Below are 8963 nucleotides of genomic sequence, written 5' to 3'. Positions count from 1 at the left end.
GAGCCATGTTTCCGTGAAACAAAGAACGTTACCATCTCTGATGTCTCTCTGGAAGGCTACCCTTGCACGGATTTCATCTACCTTGATGGTTTTTCCCACTAAGCCCAAACCAGATGGGGTGGCGTATCGCTGCAGAATGGTGTGGTAGCCATGGTGGTTAAAGTGTGCCTTGAATTCTAAATAAATCACAGACAGTGTCACCAGCAAAGCACCCCCACACCATAACACCTCCTCCTCCATGCTTTGTGGTGGGAAATACACATGCGGAGATCATCCGTTCACCCACACCGTGTATCACAAAGACATGGCGGTTGGAACCAAAAATCTCCAATTTGGACTCATCAGACCAAAGGACAGATTTCCACTGGTCTAATGTCCATTGCTTATGTTTCTTGGCCCAAGCAAGTCTCTTCTTATTATTGGTGTCCTTTAGTAGTGGTTTCTTTGCAGCAATTCGACCATGAAGGCCTGATTCACAGTTGATGAACAGTTGATGTTGAGATGTGTGAAGCATTTATTTGGGTTGCAATTTCTGAGGCTGGTAACTCTAATGAAATTTTCCTATGCAGCAGAGGTAACTCTGGGTCTTCCTTTCCTGTGGTGATCCTCATGAGAGCCAGTTTCATCATAGCACTTGATGGTTTTTGCGACTGCACTTGAAGAAACTTTCAAAGTTCTTGAAATGTTCCGTATTGACTGACCTTCATGACTTAAAGTAATGATGGACTGTCATTTCTCTTTGCTTATTTGAGCTGTTCTTGTCATAATATGGACTTTCTATCTTCTGTATACCCCCTGTATACCCCTCACAACACTAATTGGGTCAAATGCATTAAGAAAATAAATTCCACAAATTAACTTTTAAGAAGGCACACCTGTTAATTTAAATGCATTCCAGGTGACTACCTCATGAAGCTGGTTGAGAGAATGCCAAGATTGTGCAAAGCTTTTTTGGTAACTACATGATTCAATATATGTTATTTCATAGTTTTGATGTCTTCACTATTATTCTAGAATGTGGAAAATAGTAAAAATAAAGAAAAACTCTTGAATGAGCAGGTGTTCTAAAACTTTTGACCGATAGTGTATACGAAGAACTATCAATAGAAAACAGGTATCTGTGTTGATGGCTAGCTCTTGAACAACAGTGTCCCAACGAGAGAGTACATTTTCTATGCCAGGTGAAATCTTGCATCATTATTATTATCATTGTTATGGATGTATCTAAATAAATGTCACTAGATAACAGCTTAAACAAATGCAAATGAAGCTACATTGTTGTTCTTCTGCACTGTTTGAAGTGACTAAGTTAGCCGTAGTTGGGCTAGCTAGCAAGAAAGGGTTAAGAACGTTGTCAGCCAATATGGCAATGGAACATTTAAAACGAATGACTGGGATGCATCCGTAGATACAGAACAAAAAGACAACGACTGGGTCGCGTCTCTGGCAACCGAACCGATTGTACGAACAACCAGCCGGGTTAGGAAGCAACACTAGATTTGTGTTGAGACTATATCTTGTAGGATGAAATAGTATGAGTAAATGAATCAAAATAACGTGTTTAATGAAAATAGGTCCATCATTATTTGAATATGTTGGTAACCCGATGTATAAAAGTGGTAATGCCCTCAATTCCGGTGTTTGGAGGATATATTGGCACGGTTTGCCGGCCCTCGACCACTTCTTGGCCCTAACAACACCCGTGCCAATATATCCTCCAAACACCGGCTTCTCGGGCATTATCACTTAAATATGTAACGTTAGCCTAGATGTAGCCTAGACGTAGCCTAGATGTAGCCTAGTAGGCTCACGTTAACTAGTATCATGACTGTCCTGTGAGGATCCAAATAGATCAGATCAGCTTTGGAATAAATAACTTCAACCAGACCCCCCCCCTCACCTGTAGAGGGGGAGGAGGGAACTGGTGGGGGTTAACACCTCACGCCCTGTTGTAAATCAAGGACAGAACATTCAGCATCTCCCTTTCCAATGTTCACCAGAGGAATGTGCCTTTGTTTTAAGAAGACTTCCCCTGCCGAAACTCTAACACGTTCTGAAGCAAATACTAGCACAATATTTCTAACTTAGGATGTGGGGAATGGTCAGAGGCGATCCAAAGAACACTAATGACGTTTTGGTTATTTTGTGGTGTCATTAAAAATGTTATAAAGGAAATACTGTAACTTGGATAGTATATACCCACTCTTTGTGTGAAGTGTCCATCCTATACGTTGTGCATTAAATATGAAAAATGATGAGTGTTTTTGTTAAGAGAGGGACATGAATTTTGGAGCCATAAGAGATAATAGTTGTACATAACTTTGCACAGTGACAACTCATGCCCGTGAGTGAGGTCAGAGAGCGTGTGAGCCTGACGGAACTGCCCTTTTGAACAAACTGCATAAAATTACGAGTTAAGAATTAACCTATCAGACCAGAGAGACATAGAGCTGCAGCTCACTTTTAAAGTAGTTTGAATTCAATCTCAACACGAGGTAGAGATGATAAAGTCACCTCCCGGACAATCACTGGTACGGCTGATTAGCTGTCCTAAATAAAGTATCTTCAAAAGTGAATTTAAGTGGGACCATTCTACTACTCTATTCAAACCATCGTATTCTCATCACCTCACTGGGAATCATCAACACAGCTGGCTAGCCTATCTTCAAAGAAGCTTCAGGAGCGAATGGAAGGAAAATCAATTCTGTAGTTCTGTTCAGGACTACACGACAAGTCACCGGATACCGGACGACTGCAGAGGAGAACAGTAGAAGACAGGTGGGAACCCCTTTTGGACAATCACAGCCTTACAAGCGTGCCACGAAAATGCCCAACCCCTTTCCAAGGCGGCCCGGTTCAGAGAGATACACAGCAAACCAAGGCATTTTCACGTAAATACATTCATGATTTCTTCCAAGCAGGTGGTGGTTGGTGTGTAAAGCATAGGAGTGCTATAAGTGAGAGTAGTATCTAAAATGTACCAACATTAAGTGTCTCTGTCCCTCTCTCTCCATGTCTTTTGTACCAAGCAGCCATATTCTTGTCAGTCCACTTGTAACGGTTGTCGTCTAGAGAAAGAGAGGAGGACCAAAGCGCAGCGTAGTAAGTGCTCATATTTTTTATAAAACAACTGAACACTGAAAAAAAAAACGACAAACGAACAGTCCTGTAAGGTGATGAAAAACACGAAACAGAAAATAATCACCCACAACTAAAATGGGGAAAACAGGTTACCTAAGTATGATTCTCAATCAGAGACAACGATCGACAGCTGCCTCTGATTGAGAACCATACCAGGCCAAACACAGAAATACAACATAGAAAAAATAACATATACTACCCACCCCAACTCACACCCTGACCAAACTAACACAAAGACAAAATAAAGGAACCTGTTTTTAATGTATTAAGTGTGTATGTTTAGTGCTACCATTTAGTTAGCTAGTAAATAAATAATTAAACCAATTTGTGTAGTACTGAATCATAAGTAATGCTCGGACTGTTCAGAATGATGATATGATACGAGGCTATGAATAATAAGTTGACTGTTTATAAATGTGATAGGTAAAGACATGTAGAGTTTAATACGAGAGATGGTAACTTTAAAGAACTGATCTCGTGGTGCCCCAGATCCTAATTAGTTAATTGTGACATGATTAATTTAAAATCGGGTAACAATTAAACATATTTAGGCTGATTAGATAAATAACTGTCTTCAGATTAATATTAAAAGTCAAGTCACGACACTAGCTAATTTAGCTGGTTCATTTTTGCCCATGCGAGGAAGTTAGGCTAGCAAAGCATTTTAGCTAGGTTCAACTAAACTTTAGTTTTTTTACTTGCTTGCTTGTGCGCACACACACACACCAATCAGTACCATGGATTGCCACATGATATTAAGCTACATTGATTGAATTACATTTTTTTTGTATCTTTATGCTTGTTTTCAGTGTATTAAACTAAGCATATATAGCATTGTTGATTTGATAATGTTTAAGTTCAAATGGTCCTGGAATAGCGGAGGCAGTGCTCCTGTTGTCTTTGTGCTGATTTGCCGTAACTACGTGGTTCTAAATAAGTAGCTCGTTTTTTTTGTAAAATGACGAAAACATGAACTTGCTTCACTATGCTGCAGGTCATGTAACTGCTTGTTACGTGCAATATTTGATTTGTGGACTTCATTGGACAGATGTTGCTCTCCGGCTTTGTGATGAAGCAAACGCATAGTTGAATTTATTCCACTACTGTGTGACTGTCGTCTTTTTGTTGTCAGGGCCTTATTGAAGGCCTATATCATGGTGGCGTATGAACGATTGGGTTACAGAGCAAACAAGGTAAATATCACAACGTGTTGTAATATGGCTTTACTGACTTGGCTTCCCCAGTGATTTTACCCACGTACCGCTACTGATCGTGGATGTTAGGCCTCATCCATAGCTCAATTTTTTAATTTGTGTGGTAACATTTTCCCAGCAGCCCCATCTCAATCAGCTTTATGTAGGCCAGGGATGGGCAACTGGTGGCCCGCGAGAAGGCCCTTGGATTGGTGGCCCACGAGAAGGCCCTTGGATCAATTTCTACCCCCCCCAAAAAACATATAAGCCTATATATACACAGTGGCAAGAAAAAGTATGTGAACCCTTTGGAAATACCTGGATTTCTGCATAAATTGGTCCAAAAAAAATCTGATCTGCATCCAGGTCATAACAATAGACAAACAGTCTGCTTAAACGAATAACAATTATACGTTTTCATTTCTTTATTGAACACACCGTGTAAACATTCACAGTGCAGGGTGGGAAAAGTATGTGAACCCTTGGATTTAATAAATGGTTGACCCTCCTTTGGCAGCAATAACCTCAACCAAACGTTTTCTGTAGATGCGGATCAGACCTGAACAATGGTCAGGAGGAATTTTGGACCATTCCTCTTTACAAACCTGTTTCAGTTCAGTTCATTCTTGGGATGTCTTGCGTGAACTACTCTCGAGGTCATGCCACAGCATCTCAATCGGGTTGAGGTCAGAACTCTGACTGGGCCACTCCAGAATGTGTATTTTCTTCTGTTCAAGCCATTCTGTTGTTGATTTCCTATCTTGTTGTCCTGTTGCATCATCTAACTTCTGTTGAGCTGCAATTGGCGGACAGAAAGCCTAACATTCTCCTGCAAAATATCTTGATTAACTTGGGAATTCATTTTTCCGTTGATGATTGCAAGCTGTCCAGACCCTGAGGCAGCGAAGCAGCCCCAAACCATGATGCTCCCTCCACCATACTTTACAGTTGGGATGAGGTTTTGATCTTGGTGTGCTGCGCCTTTTTTCTCTCCACACACAGTGTTCCAAACAACTCAACTGTAGTTTCATCTGTCCACAGAATATTTTGCAAGTAGTGCTGTGGAACATCCAGGTGCACTTTTGCAAACTTCAGACGTGCAGCAATGTTTTTTTTGGACAGCAGTGGCTTCTTCCATGGTGTCCTCCCATGAACACCATTCTTGTTTGGTGTTTTACGTATCATAGACTCATCAACGGAGATGTTAGCTTGTTCCAGAGATTTCCATAAGTCTTTAGCTGACACTCTAGGATTCTTCTTAACCTCATTGAGCATTCTGCACTGTGCTCTTGCAGTCAATTTTGCAGGATGGCCACTCCTAGGGAGAGTAGCAACAGTGCTGAACTTTCTCCAGTTATAGACAATTCGTCTTACTGTAGACTGATGAACATCAAGGCTTTTAGAGATACATCAAAGCTGGAAAGGATTACAAAAGTAAGTCAACAATTCTTAATCTTAGGTCTTCTGAGATCTCTTTCGTTCGAGGCATGGTTCACATCAGGCAATGCTTCTTGTGAATAGCAAACTCAAATTTTGTTAGTGTTTTTTATATGGCAAGGCAGCTCCAATATATCCAATCTCGTCTCATTGATTGCACTCCAGGTTAGCTGACTCCTGATTCCAATTTGCTTTTGGAGAATTCATTAGCCGAGGGGTTCACATACTTTTTAGAATCTACACTGTGAATGTTTAAAATGTATTTTTTTTGTCTATACTGAATACAATACTTTGTGTGTTATTAGTTTAAGCACACTATGTTTGTCTATTGTTGTGACTTAGATGAAAATCAGATCAAATTTGATGACCAATCTTTGCAGAAATCCAGGTAATTCCAAAGGGTTCACATACTTTTTCTTGTTGTTTGGAACTCAGTCAGGGTCTCAACTTACTGTTTCGAGTGAGAATAGTATAATACAAAATTATTTGATTGTGCATCAGCAGTTATTCTCTTTTTATGTCAGTCACTGATATCAGTCAGTCAATTAGCCATGTCATCTAACATTTTTTAGATTGCCAAGTTAGTTTAGTGGCCAGCTATCTAAACTTGTTATCATGATCGATTTTACTCAGATATCATATTAAAAACTGCAAACCCTCTCCACTCTATGGTAAAATGTGTAGAATTGAAAGAAATGAAAACAGCTAATTTTCCTCTCCGCCCCATGTGTAGAATTGCAACAGACTTGCTTTAACACTACAACATACAGTTGAAGTTGGAAGTTTACATACACTTATGTTGGAGTCATTAAAACTCGTTTTTCAACCACTCCCCAAATTTCTTGTTAACAAACTATAGTTTTGTCAAGTCGGTTAGGACATCTACTTTGTGCATGACACAAGTAATTTTTTCAACAATTGTTTACAGTCAGATTATTTCACTTATAATTCACTGTCACAATTCCAGTGGGTCAGAAGTTTACATACACTAAATTGACTGTGCCTTTAAACAGCTGGGAAAATTCCAGAAAATTATGTAATGGCTTTAGAAGCTTCTGATAGGCTAATTGACATCATTTGAGTCAATTGGAGGTGTACCTGTGGATGTATTTCAAGGCCTCAGTGCCTCTTTGCTTGACATCATGGGAAAATCAAAAGAAATCAGCCAAGACCTCAGAAAATAATTGTAGACCTCCACAAGCCTGGTTCATCCTTGGGATCAATTTACAAACTCCTGAAGGTACCACGTTCATCTGTACACACAACAGTATGCACGTATAAACACCATGTGACCACGCAGCCATCATACCGCTCAGGAAGGAGACGCGTTCTGTCTCCTAGAGATGAACGTACCTTGGTTACGTAAAGTGCAAGTCAATCCCAGAACAACAGCAAAGGACCTTGTGAAGATGCTGGAGGAAACAGGTACAAAAGTATCTATATCCACAGTAAAACAAGTCCTATATTGACATAACCTGAAAGGCCGCTCAGCAAGGAAGAAGTCACTGCTCCAAAACTGCCATAAAAAAAGCCAGACTATGGTTTGCAACTGCACATGGGGACAAAGATTGTACTTTTTGGAGAAATGTTTACTGGTCTGATGAAAGAAAAATAGAACTGTTTGGCCATAATGACCATTGTTATGTTTGGAGGAAAAAGGGGGAGGCTTGCAAGCCAAAGAACACCATCCCAACCGTGAAGCATGGGGGTGGCAGCATCATGTTGTGGGGGTGCTTTGCTGCAGGAGGGACTGGTGCACTTCACAAAATAGATGGCATCAGGAGGATGGAAAATTATGTGGATATATTGGAAGCAACATCTCAAGACATCAGTCAGGAAGTTAAAGCTTGGTTGCAAATGGGTCTTCCAAATGGACAATGACCACAAGCACACTTCCAAAGTTGTGGAACAATGGCTTAAGGTCTACGAAGTCAAGGTATTGGAGTGGCCATCACAAAGCCCTGACCTCAATCCTGTAGAAAATTTGTGGGCAGAACTGAAGAAGTGTGTGTGAGCAAGGAGGCCTACAACCCTGACTCAATTACACCAGCTCTGTCAGGAGGAATGGGCCAAAATTCACCCAACTTATTGTGGGAAGCTTGTGGAAGGCTATCCGAAACATTTGACCCAAGTTAAACAATTTAAAGGTAATGCTACCATATACTAATTGAGTGTATGTAACTTCTGACCCACTGGGAATGTGATGAAAGAAATAAAAGCTGAAATAAATCTATTATTCTGACATTTCACATTCTTAAAATAAAGTGGTGATCCTAACTGACCTAAGAGTTGAGTTTAAATGTATTTGGCTAAGGTGTATGTAAACTTCCGACTCAACTGTAGATGTGGGTATGCAGACCTGCGAGCAACTGCGGGCCCTCATGAGGAGTTGATTGTTTGTGGCCCCCACCCCCATCAAAGTTGCCCATCCCTTTTGTAGTCCTTCCAAATCAAATGGAAGGGTTGTCTGCCATTAAGCTGAAGCACAAACTCAGCATTGTGGTTCTTGTCTTCCTTTTTAGTAAATTGTGGAAAGAGACCAGACACCATCAACGATGAAGAAACCTGACCATGGTGATTATGGGAAGTCTCCGACTTCAGTGTGTTCAAGACAACTGGGAACTCTGGAATACCAAGTCAGAAACACTTATCTTTCTAGAGCTACGACGTTCTGATCTGAAGCTCACTGACATTGTGATTTGACCAAGTTTTTTTTTTTTGACCGACTGCAGCAGATCCTTTCCAGCATCACTGTGGAGGAGCCATCATCATCAGCCAGGACTGAATACTGACAGTTGCCGTATGTGATCATACACCGCAGCATTGGTATATATACACGTCATCATATATTGAATGTCTACCATTTAGCTACTTTAGTTATGACTCTTTCCAAAATGTAACTTTTCATTTGCGCTTTTTGTTGCAACCTTTCAACCTACCTGATAGTCAAAGCTGGGACCATGGATGCAATCAACAATGACGCTAACACACAGGCATTACAAATTTAGAGAATAGTCAGTCATAAAAGGTTTAATCCCATCACACTGTGATACAACGTTGCACTTATGAACATGAAAACCCCCTTGTATTCAACACCTTTGTTAATCAAATTTGCATCCCAGATTAATCCAAATGTTAAGGAACAGGGCCCAATGGTAAATCCAAAAATGCTACACTGCTTTTCATTGTCAA

This window comes from Oncorhynchus tshawytscha, linkage group LG22, assembly GCF_018296145.1.
Source record: "Oncorhynchus tshawytscha isolate Ot180627B linkage group LG22, Otsh_v2.0, whole genome shotgun sequence".
Taxonomy (NCBI): Eukaryota; Metazoa; Chordata; class Actinopteri; order Salmoniformes; family Salmonidae; genus Oncorhynchus; species Oncorhynchus tshawytscha.
The sequence above is the reverse complement of the archived record's forward strand: the minus strand, read 5'-3'. Positions refer to the sequence as shown.